This window comes from Neomonachus schauinslandi, chromosome 6 (assembly GCF_002201575.2).
Source record: "Neomonachus schauinslandi chromosome 6, ASM220157v2, whole genome shotgun sequence".
NCBI classification, from domain to species: Eukaryota; Metazoa; Chordata; class Mammalia; order Carnivora; family Phocidae; genus Neomonachus; species Neomonachus schauinslandi.
The window spans coordinates 44478751-44498211 of record NC_058408.1 but is presented as its reverse complement, the minus strand read 5'-3'; the positions used below and the strand labels follow the sequence as shown (position 1 = coordinate 44498211).

The window sequence follows — 19461 nt, the reverse complement described above, 5'->3', positions numbered from 1 at the left end:
AAGAGTGGAAGGTCATGGCTCCCTTCTCTATCTGACACCCATAAGCACATCTACGTTGGAATCCATATGCCCATGCGATGCAAAAACCAGACCCTGGGTCTTCTTCACCATGACTTCCTCATGACCGTAACATATCTGTCAGTGCAATGAAGATATGTAACTTTTTATTTTAGACTTCTTTATACCTGATAAAAAAAGATAAACACTCAGGTCAAACCTAATGCTCGTTATGGCATCTCAACGGCCACAGATGATTTGCTAGAGACCTGGTACATTTCCTTACATGCCCCCAACCCTCCTTACTGACCTAAAAAAACAAAACAAAACAAAAAAACAAGAAGCCATTATGCCTCAAAGGTAAGCAGGTAAGAGATGGATAAGAACTATCAAAATAACCCAAACGGATGTATTTTATTTATTTCCGAGGGAAGATGGTGTTTGTGGATTTCTGAACTACTGTGCACGCATGTGTTTAACAGATGCATACACGGAGCTAAGTGGACGTGACAGAGCACAGGTTGGAACCCATGGGGACAGTTTTGTTTTGCTTAGAAAGAAAATCTCACCTGAGAGATTTTCTGAGTTTTTCATATTAAATGTTACCAAATGTAGTTGCATATTCATTCAATTATGGGAAATACCATTTAGGCACCTATTTAATTTGTCTCACTCATTTTATTTATTTATTTATTTTTTTAAAAGATTTTATTTATTTATTTGAGACCGAATGAGAGAGACAGAGAGCACATGAGAGGGGGGAGGGTCAGAGGGAGAAGCAGGCTCCCTGCCGAGCAGGGAGCCCGATGTGGGACTCGATCCAGGGACTCCAGGATCATGACCTGAGCCGAAGGCAGTCGCTTAACCAACTGAGCCACCCAGGCGCCCTGTCTCACTCATTTTAGACATATAAAATATTATAGTCACAGTTCCAAATCAAAGACTCAATTCCATAGAGAAAGGGGGATCGTGTGGGGAGGGGAAAAATCCACTTACTCTCTTCCCTTACTCTTCCACATACATGAGGCTGGCTCACTAAAGCACAATGTAACAGAGTGAAGCCCATGTCCTTCCTCAGTAGTCCTTTAAAGGAGCGATCTGGAAAACAATCTGAATGCATTTCTGTAGATGACAAGGTTATCTTCAGGCCGTATGGAGAAGACAAGCAGTGCCAACTGAACTGAATTTAACTGCATTTCCCTCGGAATTCGGAGCCTCTCTGCCACTTAACAAATAACCTGCCACATGTTCTAGTATAAATGTTATTTCCCAATGCACAACACTTGATCATAAATACAAGCGCTTCTTTTTCTCTTCCAAGGACATTACCCCTCACCCTCACTCTAATCCCACCTTTGGGATGGACAACAGCTAAGATTCAAAGAAAGGTTCTAGGTAGTTTGGCTGTAAGCATCTTTGATGCAAGCCTTTTTGCCGCATAACCAATTAATTGGCCATAAGGCAATTCTGCATAAAAGATAAAAAAAAAAAATAACTGGTTGAAAGTGTGGTTTGACAGTCTGTGGTTTCATCAACCGGCTGACAGTTTAGTTTCATTTCTCCATTTATGCAATACTCCCGTTTTATATTATATAAAATTTAACCCTCACAATCGTCTAGACAGCAGCACAGAGTTTTGAACACACATTTCCCATGGAACCTTGGAACCTCTATCAAAAGACAGGTGACAAGATGCCAAGAACAGTGTAGGTTTTCACCACACAATACAACAAGAACTCATTTACAAATATATATTCTAGTACTTGGAAACAGCTATGCCTTAGAATAAAGAAAGAAATATTAGCGAAAAAAGAAAAAGTGTGATGCTGAATGAGGAGATAAACCAACAAGCAAAAAAAAAAAAAAAGTATAATGCTATGAACAAAAGACTCCAAAGACAGGGCTTAAGTACAAGCCACCAAAACAAAAAATCAGTTATTTGCACAGTAGTGCCATGAATCCATACTACACACCTTGAATGTATACAAACATACTGTATTTCGCAATTAAGTCTTTTTATTTTTGTCGCTTATTTTTCCTATTTCTTTATGTCCTTTTTAATGAATGTCCCTCTTTTTTGTGTGTGTGATTTTTATCTTTTACAGCAAAATCGCCTTATGGCCAATTAATTATTTGGTGAAAATGTTTGCAGTGAAAATGCCTGCAGCAAGGATGCTTATGGCAAAAACACCGGACATGCCAAAGAAGAACCCCCAAAAATCATTATTATAAGATCTAAACAAGTAACAGAAAACAAGTATGAATCTCACAGGCATTTCATTTCTGGATATACTCATGTTACTTCCTTGCTAATCACGGGAGTTTATTTAATTCTATCTGGTTCCTTTGAAACGTGGGTTAGTCTTAGCTGTTATAATAAAAACTGAAAAACCAAAACACTCACAAGGGATTTTATCTTCACACAGAGCATCCTAAAACTCTCATTTGAGATTATATGAAGGGGAAGTATTTTCTTGACATTAGAACCTAAAGCAAACTTGGTAGAGACTCAAATATAATGAAAATAGAAGGGAGATATAAAGATAGCTTTGTGTTATAAAAACTATCCTCCTAGGGCTTGAAAGGCACACACACATCCACAGATCACAAGACAAGCTGGAGATTTGCCATCTTCACTTTGCACTGACCTTCTGATTTTGATTAGAAGACAGTTTTTCGCCACATTCATGCCCTTGAGACAAGTCTACCAGCCCCCACAGAAAGGAGCCCAGCAGCCTTAGGAGCTTCGGTCGGCTCCAAAACTGAAGGCACACGAACCTAAAGAGGAAAATGCTACTGGACAGAGATCCCAAGGAGCTCTGCCATAATGTCTGCATCACTTTGGGGAAGTCACAATTCCTGAGTAAACCAGGATCCCTGGCAACCAAATGCTTATTTGAATGCTCCTTCCCACCCTATCCCCTTCATCTGCTGTGTCATGTCATGAAAATACCAGTGGAAAGAAGAGAATGTAGCAATGGGAGGATTTTGAAAGCAAACTTCAAAGCATAATGATAATTATTAGTGCTGGGTCTGATCAGACCATGTCAAATAATGACTCAGATAAAAGACGGGGTGGGCAGCGCTGGGTGGCACAGTCCGTTGAACGCCTGACTCTCAGTTTCAGCTCAGGTCGTGATGGCAGGGTCGTGGGATCAAGTCCCGCATGGGGCTCCCCACTCAGCTCGGAGTCCTGCTTAGGATTCTCTCTCCCTCTCCCTCTGCCCCCCACCCCCCGTGCTCGCTCTCTCTCTAAAATAAATAAATCTTTAAAAAAAAAAAAAAGAGGTCAGGGAATGCTTTTCATTTGCTGACATCACAATTTGGGATACATAAGGTAATCTTCGAAGAACAAGGGGGAAAAAACGGTTTTAAAATTTTGACAAGTTGCAGAAATAGATACATATAATCTCAACACCAGAAGGGAAGATGGGCTACAAAAGTTTTGCACAGGCATAGTCAGGACAGGTTTGGGGGGTTCAGGCTAATCTTAAGAATCAGAAACTAGGAGAGCCTTCAAATCAGAAAATAAACAGAAACCAGCCCCATCAGGTGTCCCATCACCCAGCCAAATCCTTTAAGGCCACCAAGTCTCTGAAAGCACACATCACAGAGCAAACTTGAACTGATGTTAAAAATTCCTGTTGACATAGTGAAGAACCGCCACAAGAGATTCAAGGATTTCCTCTCTGAAATTTTAAGGGTAAAAATACCAACTTTCTAGGATGGACCGCCATCGAGCAAAAGGATAGATTATCACCCGAAGTTCTTAAAAAGATACTCTGGAATAGAAGTTGGGAACATGGGACTTGGGGCCAAACCTTCATGAAAACCCCATCATGTATTTCCCGCTGACTTTCTGACATCATGTAATTTCCTGTGTGGCTTAACCTCTCTGAGCATCAGTTTATTCATCAGTAACACGAAGCCCATATGTAATTCTCACAGGACCACTACATAGGTTAAATGAGTTCATGTACATGCTGCATCTGGCATACAGCACACGTGTAACAAATGTTTCCTATTTATGATGTCCCTTCAAAAGTCATCTCTCTCTGAATAAAGTTTAGAATTGACCATGATGATATTTTGCATAAATGGTTAAAAAAAAATCACTTAAGTGTCAAAGAACCCATGACTGTGTGTTGTTGCACCTGGTGATGTAAGTCACTCGTGTGTGTACACCACACAAGAACATATTTCTTGCTGCCTGACCCAGGCACTAAAAAAAAAAAGTGTCTTAAAAAAAAAAAAAAGTAATTGTCCCTAAATAAGAAATGAAAAAAGCCAAGTGTTTCATATCTAACAGAAGTCTTTCTCAAGCATAAATTTAATTACTTGAGTTCTGAGTAATCTAGCCTATTCCTGGGTCTGGACTTTTGTTGTTGTTCTCCTTCTCTTTTGTTATGAAATAATCACATAACATATGTACAATTCAATGGACAAAAGCAAAATGAATGTCTCTATGTACCTACCTGTAGAACACTGCAAGCACCTTTGAAGTCCCAGGTGTAGCTATTCCTAATCAGACCCTATCCTTCACCCCCAGAAGTAATCACTGTTCTCCTGCATTTTATGTTACTAGTTCCCTTACTTTTCTTTATAATCTTCCCATATATGAGTCAATCCTTAAAGAATGTGTTGCTTTAGTTCAGCATTTTTTAGAATTTTACATAAATGGAATCACGCTGTATTATTCTTCTATCTTGCTTTTCCACTCAACATTATGCTTATGAGATTCATCCCTGTTGATATGCACCATTGTACGTTATTCTCACTGCTGTTTATTATAAATGTAGCACAATTTCTTTTCTCAATATACTGGTTAGTAGGCCTATAGACCTATTTCAGTATTTCACTGTAAGCATTCCTACAGATGTGTAAGAGTTTCTAAGGCTGTGTTTCCCAATCTTCTTCATAACCCCACTTATATAAAAAAAAAAAAATAGTATCAGAATGACAAGCTATAAAGTTATGAGACAAAACCACTCCCACTCCAGGCTTGCAATTTGCTCTGCTACCCCGAAGACTAAGAGGATCAGGGGACCATTTTACAAGGAATTCCAAACTTCTTTCCAAAACCATTATACCAGTTTCCACTATCACCAGAATCATATGCATATTCCCTCTGCACCAGAATCATATGCATATTCCCTCTGCTCTATATCCTTGCCCAGTGCTTGATGCTGACAGACATTTACCAACGTGGTAGGTATGAAATGGTAGCTCATCGTGGTTTTAATGTTAAAACATATTATACCACCTCTATAATTGAAAGAGTAGAGAACAGAATAGAAAATGCAGAAAGACAGCCAATTAAATACTTATGGAAATTAAATATACAATAGGGGCACATCTCAAATCAGTGGGGAAGAGATGAGACTTTTTTTTAAAAGATTTTATTTATTTATTTGACAGAGAGAGAGACAGCGAGAGAGGGAACACAAGCAGGGGGAGTGGGAGAGGGAGAAGCAGGCTTCCCGCCAAGCAGGGAGCCCAATGCGGGGCTCGATCCCAGGAACCTGGGATCATGACCTGAGCCGAAGGCAGACACTTAACGACTGAGCCACCCAGGTGCCCCGAGATGAGACTTTTAATAAGCGGTTTGTGACATCTAGATAGCCGTGTGGAAAAAGAGAAAATTGGATCCATTTTCCCACACAACAAAATAAATTCCAAAGGGGTCACATACTTAAATGTTAGTGATAAAACCACACAAGCACTAAAAGAAAATATGGGTGACTCTCCGTAACTGTCCAGAATGGTAGTCATTAACCACATGTGGCTACTAAGCACTTGAAATGTAGTTAAGTGTGCCTGAGGAACTAAATTGGCAGTTTTAATTTATTTTAATTAACTTATATTGAAATTTTAGAATACTTAACTCAGTTATTGGAAAGTTTTCATGTACACTTGGGACAACCTGGTTATGTGAATTTATTTTTTCAACAGCAAATTTTATGAAGTCTAAACACAGATCAAGTATTTATTACGAAAATTTAGTGACCAAACTGAAATGTGCTAGAGTATAAAACACACATCAGTTCTTGAAAGTTCAGCATGGAAAAAGAATGTAAAATATCTCATTAATTTAAAAATACTGATTAGTTATTGAAACGATAATATTTTGATAGATTCAATAAAATTATTATTAAATTCTTTTCACCTGTTTCTTTTCATGCTTTTTAATGTGGCTACTAAAAATTTACATATATGATTTCTACTGGATGGTGTTGCTGTACGGTCTAGAAGGAATTGTTTTTTCTGCATCATGATTCAAAATCAAGAGGCAATAAAAGAAAGACTGATAAAACTGACTACAACAAAGAAAAAAGTTTGCATTAAAAAAACCAAAATCTGGGTCGCCTGGCTGGCTCAGTCAGAAGAGCATGTGACTTGGGGCGCCTGGGTGGCTCAGTTGGTTAAGCGACTGCCTTCGGCTCAGGTCATGATCCTGGAATCCCGGGATCGAGTCCCGCATCGGGCTCCCTGCTCGGCGGGGAGTCTGCTTCTCCCTCTGACCCTCCCCCCTCTCATGTGCTTGCTCTCTCTCATTCTCTCTCTCTCAAATAAATAAATAAATAAAATCTTTATAGAAGAGCATGTGACTCTTAATCTCAGGGTCATGAGTTCCAGCCCCATCTTGGGCATAGATTACTTAAATAAAAACTTTAAAAAACAATAAAAATCAAAATTAAAAAAACAAAACAAAACAGAATCAGAGAGAAAAGACAAGTGATAAACTGGGGGGAAAAAACTGCCAGCACTGCCCATTCACCTGTCCATTCAGTTAAGGAAAAATGTTTCAGTCCCAGCTTTATGTTTGATTTGCAAATAAACCTCCACCAACAAAAACAATCATTCCCACTACAGTGTAAGAGCAAGACTAGGAACAACCATCTATCCAAATGAATAAAGTGTGGTGTATTTATACACTGGAGTCTCTGCAGTTGTAAAATACAATGAAAAACTTTATATATGGCTCCAGGGTGATCTCTGAAATACAGTGTTAAATGCAAAAAAACAAGGTGCAGAACTATAATATGCTACTCTTTTTCCTAAGAAGAAGAAAATGAAGATGTTTGCATACATTAAATAGAAATAGAGCATACGTTGCATAGGTCACACATACACACATATACACAAACACATACCTATACACATACATATGTATATCTTCCTAACTCTGTCCATTGAACAATGACCAGCCCAGAGACAACGAGAACTCCTAACACCTAGACTATGGTCTCTAAATACCATTTACCACTAAAACTGATCTGCAGTAGAAAAAGTACTCGGTAAGTCTGAAATATCTTGTTACCCCAGAAAGTAAAAATATCATCAAAGACCACTATAGTCATGTCAAAAGGATTCAGAAGCCAATTTAAAGAGTCTTCCACATGCCAAAGATAATTAGAGTTTTGAAAGAAGTAACTGCAAGGGATTGAAACACATATAACCTGTGTTAAAGTCCATGAGTTCAGAATACTAAAAAAAAAAACCCAAAAAACAAAAAGAAAAAAAAAAAACAACCTCTTTAGTCTTCTTTGGAAAATGCTAGAAAATCAACACATTTTTCTGAATATTATTTAAGATGAGGGAATAAAACCAAGCATTAATTTTCCTATATAAGCTATACTCTGAGGTAACCAAATAATTGATGCGGTTCATTTCTTGATAGAAAAACTCCAGCTAACAAATGCAGAAATGGATGGCAGGATATCATCATTTTACAACCCTTACTGAAACACTGTATCTAAGCAATGACCATCAATGGTTTTGAAGGGCCTGGGGAAACTTTATAATGGAGAGATCATGCTGACAACACCTGAATCCACTGATCAGTCTTAACCTCACAAAAGAAGAAACAAGAAGGCACGTGTGCCTCCTAAAGTCTTGTCATAGAAGTACATAACACTTTGTATGATGTACTCTCGCCAAACTATCTGATCGAGGTTCCAGTCTAGATCAAACTACCAGCTTACAGGAAATATGAGAAACAGAAATAGTGAAGAACACCAAGAAAGAAGATGCAATCAGCAAACTACAGAATGAAGGAAATCCTACAGAAAAATCCCTGTTTCTTCAACAAACAAACTCCCAGGAAAGAAGCAGAAGAGGGAAAAATAGAAAAAGGAAGTCTATAAATAAGGACAGATGCATCTTTCAGGTGTGAAAACTGTCTGAATCCGGAATGTAACAAATTAATCATTAAAAATAATTACGGACCAATCAGGAAAATTTGCTTTCTGATTGGGTATTTGATATTAAAGAATTACTGTTGAAATTTTTTAGGCATGATAATGATATTGTGGTTATACTAAAAGAAAAAAAGTCCTATTATTTAGAAATATAATCTAGTATGCACGGACAAGATGGCATAATGTCTGTGATTTGCTTCAGGAAGAACAAGTAGGTGAGGGGAAGGGAATAGGTGTGTGTGGCAGGAAGGGGAGAGGAGTATGGAAAAAACAGAATTGGCCAGGAGTTGGTAATTAAAGGCCTGACTTTATCATCAGAGAGCTTGGGTTCCAGTCTTGGTACCACCATTTGACAGCTACAAAACCTTGGTCAAGGTCCTAAAGATCCCGAGCCTCAGTTCTTCCTTATCCCTAAAATAGAGGTAATGGTAGGAGGTTCCTCATAAGGCTGTTGCAAGCATTAAAGAAGATAATTCATGTAATGTACTTAGCACAGTACCCAGGCACAGAGTAAGCTACTCAATACATGTTAGCTTTCATTATTATTACTGTTAATTATTACCATTGTTATTCAAGTTCATGAAGCTAGAGTCAAAAGATGGTAGAATTGGGAGAGAAGTGCCGAATTCAAAGCCCTCCTTTGTTCCAATACATAACGATGCCTGCCCTACCTCTACCCTGAGTCCCTCAGTGGAGACCGAAAACACGTAAAAATACTCTGCAATAAGAGTCCCTTTTTCACAAGACAAGGCTTTGATGACATCGCTTCTAGAATCAGACAACGAGCCATCCTTTGTCACAGTGTCATAACTTCACGTGTCTTTACTGTTAATGGTTTCTCATCTGGTGGCATGTACGCACTCAAGTATTTTAACCCCCTTAAATCAATACGCACACTCATAAATTCACAAGGATTAAACACTGCGCCATTTCACCATCCTCCCAAAATATGGCCTCAAATTTTTACTACATCAGATGCTGGTGTAAATTATATAAAGCAAACCTCAAAATCCCAACATATCAAACTAACAGTGATAGAACATCAAACTTTGCATGTAGCACAAGCTAACATAATATTACGGCGCTAAATACCTGTATCTGGCAATCTCCCGTAAGGTAAATATTTCCACTTCTATTAAATAACAGAATTACGAATTTTGAGAAACCTCTTCAATATTATTTTACTTCTTTGTTGGACCATGCTGACCATATGCTGATTTGTGACCCACCCTGCCTGCTCCCTGACACCAGGCCTGCCTGTCTCTCCTGCCTCTCTGAGGGCCTGTACTGTTTATTCTTCTTCCCTGTCCTTTTCCATCCACAGCCCTAAATGTCGGTATTGCCTGGAACTCACTGTGCAGTTTTCTTGTATTTACTCTCCCTGTGCAATCTCACACCAAACCACATAGCTTCAACCACCAAATTTACAAAAATTCTTTTTCTTTCTTTCCTTCCTTTCCTTTCCTTCCTTTCCTTCCTTCCGTTCCTTTCCTTCCTTTCCTTCCTTTCCTTCCCTTTCCTTTCCTTCCTTCCTTCCTTCCTTTCTTTCATCCACTCACTCACTCACCAAACATGTACTAGGCCCCAATTGTGTGGTAAGCTGTCATGAGGATACAAGAGAATTAAAAACAGATATAGTCTTACTCTCATGGACTTTACAGTTGGGGCGGGGGGTGGAGGTGGGCAATCGGTATTTGAAGAACCAAAAAATAAATTTGCAACTATAATTGTAGTAAGTACATGCACACAAGGGGTATGGTGAAGCTGGAAGACAGAAAAGAGGGATCTAACCTCATCATGGAGGTTAGGGAATAATTCCCTAAGAAATGCTCACTGAGATCAAAGCCGAAAGTCTGTCCCAAATCTCTCTTCTGAAATCTAGACCAGAATTTCAGTATATCTCCATCTAAAAGAATATAAGCACCTAAAACTCAACATACTCCAAACCGAGTTAATGATCTTTCCTCCCGCTGCATGAATTCTTCATCTCGGTGAAAGACAGAATAATCTATCCCAAAATTTTGCAATTATCCTTTACCCTTTTCTTCGCTCTCCAGTGTCAATCTGTCACCAAGTCCCACCAATCTTGCTTCCTAATACCTTTCCTGTCTATCTTCTCAATGTTCAGGCATTAATTCAGTTCCCATCAGCTCTCACCCAGTTGGGACCAGAGTTCCCTTGCTCTGATTCCAGTCTCCTACCCACACTTGGAAGGAACTATCTATCATGCAAATGACGTCTCTCCCCTGTTTACAATCTTTCAGTGCCTCTCACTGGTTGTATTTTGCAGTAAGTCCAAACTGTTTACCATGAAGCCTTGTGTGGTTCCTCAGCCTCATCTCCCACTGTGTTCCATCACACGTGTAAATTGCAGCCATCAGGCCCCACATCCACATGTCTCCACACCATGTGTATCTTCCGCCTGAAATGCTCTACTTCATCTTCCCTTTGTCCATAAACTCTTTTATCCCCAAATGCCAGTCTGTGAACTAGTCTATGAATCCACAGTAACGTGAGAAAAATAGTTAGAAAGCCAATGTTAGCCGCCCTCCAATATTTTTAGAAATGTAAACAATACCGTAGAGGACTCTTGTGTAGCTTTTGAGTGTCATCCCAAACACCTCCTCCTCTGTGAAGCCTTCTAGGACTTCTTTATTTGGGGGAATCACATAATTTATTGCCCAAACTGGGAGACTTTTGAGGGCCAAGGGGGTATATTAAGACCTATGTGGAACACTAGGCATAGACCAGGGCTGTCCCAGGGAAACCAGGCTACAAGGTCAGCCTACCTGTAAAGAGAATTGGCTTTCTTCCCTCAACTCCCAAAGCAGCGTCTATTCACCACCTATCATGTGTTTGCATGTCAATTTACTCACTTGTCTGAGAAGCCCACAAAGGCAGGGCCAGGCCTTTTTATCTGTATCTCCAGCATCTCTCCAGTGCCAGGCACGGAGATGACACAAAGTGTCATCAACAAAAGTAAATGTTTGTTTAACAAATTATCTGAGTGAGTAAGAAAGATTAGATGCCTTAATCTCGGCCAACAAAGGAATTTTAAAATTCCCATTATCTTTTCTCATCCCACACTATACTTCCTCATTTGGTCAAAGAGAGTTTCGAATGGGAGCAAGGTCTTCACAGAGAAAAATTCTAAGCCTCAGACCACTGACCAGCTGTCAACCAACCAACAGAGCCACTTACTCAGCATAATACACCCCCAGGGGGCAGGACAAAAGATCTCATCATTTGGTGGGGCGGTGAAAAGCACATAACTGAAAACCAAAACTAATACTGAAAGAAACAGACATCAAGTAAGGGTTACAGGCATTCACAGATGGTAAGGGAGGAGCCATTCTTATGGTCAGAAAAGGGTCAGAGACAGGATCTGAACTGAGAACTGAGATCCCCAGGCGGGGTTGGGGTGGGTGCTAGGGAGGCCACCAAGGATAAGCACAAGGTTTGTTTTGGTTGCTGTGTCTAGACTGCCATGGATTCCTGGCACAGAAACCAGAACATCTGAATTCTCAGCGAATATTAAGGGACTCAAAGAGGCTCCTGGATTCTCATCTCCTTCATCAAAATAGTAATCGTATCTTTCTGAGACATACAATGAGATATAGGTTGCTTCTTCGTTTATAACCTTTTAACTGCAAGAACTGTCACAAAATTATTTTAGGGAAATTGCTTCTGGCAGAACTTTCCGATAGAACTGCTGAAGTCACCCCTTGGCATGTATTAACTATCTGTGTCTTTGAAAAGTTCCCTGCAAACCACAGTCTGGCAGCCTGCAGCATCTCCTTTCTCTACACCTGGCCTTTCAATCTTCTTGTGATAGAAACAGTAGTGTCAATAGAGGGGTTCCACCGCAAACAACCATATACAGACCTCTTTGTCAACCTGGGGTTCAGGGGGAGGCTTTCAGGAGTGGCTATTATACACACTAGCATCTGTGATGATTGGTATAAAAAAGATCCCCACACTCCAGCAAAGACTAAACTTCTCATGACCTTTTCCCTACCCGGCTCAGTGGGGAAAATCCTAAGTCACCAAGTGAGGTGGGGTATGTCCTAACACAGGGTTTACCAATGAACTAGAACTACTGTGGTATCCATCGCACTCAAATAAAACACAGACTCATCAAAGAAAGGGAATCCTTACCTAAAAACTGTTTGCTCTGCTCTGCTTTAAAGCACTGTCTTCCAAAAGCCGAGGAGCACTCAGGGATATTGCATAACTAGTGTTGGATCTACTTGTGAAGTACAATTTTATAAAAAGACCAACCCAAGGATGTATGTAATGAGTCAATAGGATATGTTTTTCTAGGAGTTGTCCCCATTAATACTTTTTCTCCCACTGACTCCCTACTGATGGGGCCGACCTAGGTTACAAATTTACAGGGAAAACCAGTAATATTAGGTCTTATTAGCTAACAAGCTAATAATATTAGCTAAAGAATCCTTACTTGGCAGCAATGTGTCCTGCAGGCTTATAAAATTTTCATGGAGAGCAGTAAAGCCATAACAAATGAGAAAAAAAATCTGGTTCAACTTACAGTAATATTTATTTAACCAAAGGAGAAAAAAATAAGGTAATGAAGATGACATTAAATAAGCCATTCTATTTCTGTCATTAGTCAGTAGATTTTGGTGTACAGCAAAGCCTTTCAATGGTGCCATTACGAAAATCTCTGAAATGCTTTTCAAGATTTATTGTCCAAATCTTTAAAAGTAACAATATCATTGAAATGTTCCTTTATTATCCAACACAGGATATAACAGCTAAGCGAAGAAGCAAAATACTTCAGCTATTACTACATGGCTTAAGCACCTTGAAAAATCCAAAATATAGTAAGGTCAAAATGAAAACAAAGGCAAAAAGATCCCTAAACTCACGGGTGCTCTAATCCCATTTTTCTACAAGGCACAAAACATGTGGACTTGAACTCATGAATGCTATAAATGCATCTGTTAACTGGCATGAGCCTGTGAAACAGGCACAGGCAGGTATGTGCTAGAAGATCTAAAGGCTTGATGGAGAGAAGTGGGTGGGAGTAATAAGGGAGGTGTGGGGCAAAGTGGGACAAGGTAGGGGGGCCCTGAGGGCAGAAGGAAGAAGCTCCCCAGAAGCCGGAAGGCTATACTTGAACAGGGAGGTGGGTGGAGTCAAGGAGAAAGTGGACCTGGAGATGAGGTTAAAACACTGGACAAGATTATTCAAACATAAAATACCCAAGTGCTGCAGGCAAAAGTAAGGTGCGAGGATAAGAAGCAGGAGGCTCTATGAATGAAAATCTGTGGGGCAGAAAGCCATGTTAAAGCTCCAGAACGGACTGTAAGGTGAAAGGGACATTTGGCAAAGGAGTAAGGTAAAGGCAGCCCAAAGAGTGAGAACAGATGTAGGGGCAGAGCCACGGGATGCCAGGAGCCTAGTGAGCTCCCTGCAGGAGACAGGTCTCCACTTTCCTCATGTTAAGTGATTTCGGAGGGAGCAGCAGTGACTATTGACTACTGACTCTCTTGGGAAAACCTGGTAAACCAAGAGCTGGGGCTACCTGAGCCTTCCCAGACCGTCTCCCCCACTCCTAGATCCAGGCACATTCTGGGATTCCAGCAGGGGACACCTGGAGCACAAGTTCAGTAAGACAAGGTACATGGGAGTTCTCCGGAAACCATAAAGCGTCCTATCGATATGAGGCACTGTTATTCACCGAACCCCTTAGACTAAAAAGGTAAAGACCACAGTCACAAGTCAACACTCATGAGGGAAGAAATATTTGTTAAAGATGGATAATACATATAATCCCAATCAAGATCCCCCCCCAAGTAGAAATTCCAGTAATGTGAGGGGACATTACACTTGGTATGTTTACTTGCCTGTTAAATATTCTTCAACAATTAAAAATCCCAACCGAGGCAGAATACGGAGCTCTTAATAAGCTATCATACTGATTTATTGAAATGGAAGTCCGCAGCTAATGTATTTCCAAGGAGTTTTTTGACACATTACAGACCTTAACTAATTAGGTTAATTCAATTCAATTCAATCACTCACTGAGTAACTTCCAAGTACAAGGTATTGTGCTGGCTACTGTGGGGTTTGCAAAGATGACCCAAACCGCCTGCCTTCTAGTTGTCTTCTAGTTTCCTGGCCAACTCATCCTCTCAGTTTCCACTGCAGATCGGGAAGGAGCTATCTCTCCTTTCACAAGTGGAGACGGAAGGCAGTCTTCACATTCTGTGCCTGGCCTACAACCCAGGAAATACATTTTCCAGGAACAGATTTCATTAAAAAAAAAAAAAAGTCAAGGAACTTCTTGATACTTGCTGACGGAGGACGCTGTCGGGTGCTCATTTCTATGTTCATCCTAGCCCAGCTTACATCTAACCACTCTTGTCATGATTGCATAACCATACATGTCAAGTTGTTTCTTGTTGCAACTGTAACTTGTAAAATTAAACTTCAGAACTGAGATAGTCAAGCTAAATAATTGCCTACTTTAAGAATATGTATATGTATAATTTGTGTGCCACTTTAGATAAGCCCTTGAATTATGAGCTCTTAAAGTCACAACTGTCACCAATTTCTAAAATACAGTTTCAGTGTTGCAATTCCCCCTGCAGACAGGCCCTATCCTTGTCTTCTCAGTTGTCTAAGCAGTATGTTATACTAGTCTATTGCAATCTGCTTTTCATGTTTTAACAAGAACTTAATACAGGGCGCCTGGGTGGCTCAGTTGGTTAAGCGACTGCCTTCGGCTTAGGTCATGTTCCCAGGGTCCTGGGATCGAGCCCCACATCGGGCTCCCCGCTCCGCGGGAAGCCTGCTTCTCCCTCTCCCACTCCCCCTGCTTGTGTTCCCTCTCTCGCTGTCTCTGTGTCTGTCAAATAAATAAATAAAATCTTTAAAAAAAAAAAAAGAACTTAATACAGCATTTACTTCTCCCATGCTATGAGACTTCTGAAAGTCCCAAGAAGGACCATAAAAGGGCCCAAAGTGTACTTGTATGTGCCTCAGGTGGCACCAAGTTGTACTGATAAGTTCAAGTGAAGCTGGGGATATCTATCACACTTAGGATTCCCCCCACCACCATGACGGGATCGAGTCCCTGCCCTCTCCTGTCTCTCCTGACCTCATGGGAGGGGCCGTGCCACCCCCTCTCTCAGCCTGGGGTGTCTCACTCTCTGAGAGAAAATATCCAGTAGAAAGGGGGCTGGTCACGAAGAGCCTGGAGCAAGCCACTGGAAATGTAACAGTCAAGGCTTGCCTAGTGGAAAATCCGGCACAGTGCTGAGCCACCATCTGCCTGGAAATGAGACTCCTAATCGGGCAAACCACCTTCCTCCTTGGTAGGATTTTTAATCAGTCACAGCAAGTAGTACCAATTAACGAACAAGCTCTTGATTTGCACCCTGTGATTCTTCAAGAAGCTCAAACCAGGGGCGCCTGGGTGGCTCAGTCGTTAAGCGTCTGCCTTCAGCTCAGGTCATGATCCCAGGGTCCTGGGATCGAGTCCCACATCGGGCTCCCTGCTCTGCGGGAAGTCTGCTTCTCCCTCTCCCACTCCCGCTGCTTCTGTTCCCTCTCTCTCTGTGTCTCTCTGTCAAATAAATAAATAAAATCTTAAAAAAAAAAAAAAAAGCTCAAACCACTTCAAACAGTGGCCTATTAATTCCCAGAAATCCATGTGAGATGATAAAATAAGATAGGGAGAAAGGGGTGACGGATAAATTACTAGCCAAGAAAACAAAATGATCAGTTCTCTCAAAAGAGTGAAAATGAGTCAGTGCTGCAGAGGGAAGCTAGAACCTCAGGGTTCTTCCAGGATGAACTTTCAACGTTGGATAAAAGACCTCCACACCAACCAAGGCCATTTTTCTTGGGACATATGCTCCAAGGGAGGTAAGCTTGACCACAGAAGCACCCACTCCTCCTCAGGCATCGGTTCATCCAAGAGCTAAGTTTGCTTGTCTTTGCTTTGCCCAGTGGCCCTCCAGAACTGTTCTCTGAACCCCGTTTGCCCAGCAGGAAACGTGAGGGGAAGTGACATTTCAGTGCTGCATTTTGTGATCAGTAAGTGCTGGTCCCAGCAATGGTTTAACGCAAATAAATACACTCACCTATCACCAACACTTCCCATTTCACAAGGGGCAAAACAAAAATAGCTGATCAAGTCTAAATTAATTTCCAGGTCTGTTCAATTGTATCTCCAGAGAGCCAACACACAACATGTTCTATTGGCCCTACGATCCGGCTCTAGAAGTATGAAAAAGGGGAGAAAACCCCCCAAATTGAGCATCTTGGAATGAAAAACCCTTCAAAAACACCCCCTCCCCCCCCCCCCCCCCCCCCCCCCCCCCGCCCGGTACATTCCAACTCTACCAAACTAAAAGGTTATTATTAGGTGAAAAGTGAGTCCACCCCCTTGAGTAGGGAGGTTTTCATAACATTTCTCTGTGTAATGAACATGCCACTTCCCCGAACAGTCCATACTGTTTCCTTAAAAAAAAAAAAAAAAAGTGTTTCATGGAATCTATGGTGTGTCAGCCCCCCTCCCAACGTCTGAGTCAGAGCAGAGCATGTGTGTGTCTTCAACCAAGGTTCTGGATGATCAGGGTGTATCACTTTCAGAGTTGCTCCAATAGCTGAACTTATGGCTGTCTTCCAGCCACACACAACATAAGCACTATCTATTTTAAAACAAATTTCCTAACTCACATGCGATGGAAGATACCTCATAGGGAGGTAGGTTTCCTACTGAAACAAATCGCTTCTATCCCCAACTGTGCTTGTCATCACTCAGGATTAATGCGTGTTTCTGTGTATGTATTTTTATCTTTGACCATGTAACTCCTGGAGAAAAGAAAGCCACCTCAAATTTGACCAACGTGCCTGAGCCAATTCAGAGCTTTAGAAGAGGAATGAATGGGAGATGAGAGCCCTTAAGCCCAGGGACTTCTCTCACACAAACAGTAAGTGGGGGGTGGGGGAAATCCCTCCGTGGGGGTAGGAGGCAGGGTGGATGATCGGGGAAGGACATCAGCAGCCGTGGCGGCCGCACTTCGCGGACTGCCTGCAGAGGGGAGGGAGATCTCTTCCGTGTCCAGTACCCAAGCACCCTCTGCTGCTGCCTCGCATGGGCACGAATAATAAACACACCGAGGTGAGCAAACAGATGCACCGGGGCAAGCCACCCCCAAAAGGTCAAAACTTCAGAAATCCCGGGGATCCCAGCACCCATCCAAGCATATCAATCGGTCGGGAGCGGGAGAAGGGACTCGAAGACATAGCACAGGATTCTGAATTCTTTTTCTTTCCAGATCTGGCTCGCAAAGTACGGTGGCTACATGCACAGCTCCGAGAGGAGCAGGCAGGCTGAGGGCGGCGGGGGGAGTGGGTGGAGTGCGGGTGGGAAGGGAGGGGTGTCTCACACCAGCCACCCAGGCCTCAATGTGACGAAAGTCGTCAGCAGCCCCAACCGCATCCCAGCCCCTCCGCCCCGGCGAGCAGACGCCCCCACCCCAGCTTCCGTCCCCGCACTAAGCAGCAGCAGCCCCGGGCCGGGCCGCGCGCCCGCAGCGCCACCACCGCGGCTCCCATCCCTTCGGCGCGGCAGACTCCCCGCAGGCCTCCCTCCCAGCCCACCCGGGCTCGCCGGGGAGCCGAGTCGCGGGGCCGCGCCGCCCGCTCCCCCCCGCCCGAGGTCGGCGGGGGCCACGCTTACCTTGGGCGCTCGCAGGGGGGGGCCGAAGGTGGCAAGCCTCCCGCCCCCCGCCCCTTTCCTCCTCGCCTTTTCTCTTCCTCCCTCCTCTCCTCTTCCTTCGCCTCCCCACAGTGAGCCCGGGTGTCCCCCTCCTCCCCGCCGCTCGGAGTAGACGCCGAGAACCCCGGAGCCCAGCCCGCGTGCGTGCGTGCGGGAGGCGACGGCACGGGGCCAGCTCTCCAGTAACTGAGCGCGGCGCGCAGCTCCCAACTAAAGTGTGAAAGAAGCGGCGGCCGCGGGGCCGCGGCGCGGAACGTTCCCCCCGGGAGTGGGCAGGGAGCGAGCGGGAGCGGGCTGGGAGCAAGCGAGGGAGGGGACAGCCAGGGAGGGGCGGAGGGAGGGAGGGGCCCTCCTCGCCCAGTCACTCACTCGAGGGGCGGGGGCAGCCAGCCACGCCCCCGCCGCCGGCCCCTCCCCGCGCCCCGCTCCGCGCTGCGGCCCGCTTCCCTCCCCCGGGGAGGGGCCTGCCGAGACCGCCCGGCCGCCAAGCCCCGGGAGGACCGCTCCGGGCGAGCGGGCGCGCGGGGCTGCGGGGAGGGAAGGAGGGCGCCGGCCGGTACCTATGCGCGCGCGTGTGTGTGTGTATGTGTGCGCGCGCGCGCGCGCGCGCGCGTGCTAGGAGCCCGCGGGCCGGCGGGAGGGGAGACCCCGGCGGGAAAGCTGCGTGCGGGCCCTGTCACCCGGGAGGAGGCGCGGGTGTAGCGGGGCAGCTCCGAGGCCGGAGGGCCCAGCTCTGTGGTAGACCCGGCCCGCCCCTGGACCCTGCCGCGGGGCTGCGCCTGCTGGGAGCGGACGGAGGGAAGGCCGGGCACCCTGGGCGCGCCGCGCGGCCCCCCCCTCCCTGGCTGGATGGCCACAGTGCCGCGGCTCCGGCTCCGCCACCGAACCGCCTCCAGCCTGCCCTGGAGCCGCGGCGCCTTCCAGATGAATGAAGCCCAGGCGACCCGGCGGAAGCGGCCCTGCGGGGGAGAGCTGTGCGCCTCCAGCCCTGGCCGGAGACTTCGCGCCCTGCTCCCCCTCCCCGCCCTTCCCGGCCTCTAGGGACTAGAAGGGCGGAGGCCGCGTGGGCTGGGCGCGTCTGGGATGGTTGAGGGTCCAGAAAGATCGCCGTTCAGTTTTCTGTGGGCACTCACAAGAGGCCACCCAATTTTCCACCCTTTGGGAGAAGCTGTTTCATTTTTCCCCTCTCCTCGGTCACCGCGGGTGTTCGGTGCGAGCACCGAATGGATCTTTCCACATTGATAGCGGTTGGACGTCTTTTGTGCGGCTTCCCGGCGCTTCGCTGCTGCGGCATTGCCCCAGACACGTGAGGAATGCCAGGCCTCCAGAGTGAGGGACGCCCTAGAAAACAATAGGGGCAAAAGATAACCCCCGGGTCTCGTGGATTGCACACAAACCGAACCATGTCTCACTTTCCAAGATGAAGTTGGGAAATGGAAAAGGACACGTCAGAGCCGTGACAGTGATGAGACACTTAATTGAAAAGCAAATTCATAATTTAGT

General features: G+C 44.2%; 1 protein-coding gene across 1 annotated transcript in view; it reads right to left on the bottom strand.

The window, feature by feature from the left end:
* C6H1orf21 (chromosome 6 C1orf21 homolog) overlaps positions 1-18240 on the bottom strand; it is a 218319-nt gene extending 200079 nt beyond the window's left edge. Inside the window, exon 1 of the mRNA XM_021682784.2 lies at positions 17920-18240. The gene's annotated coding sequence lies outside the window, so the exon portion shown is untranslated. The remainder of the gene's footprint in view (positions 1-17919) is intronic.
* Between the last annotated feature and the right edge of the window lie 1221 nt (positions 18241-19461).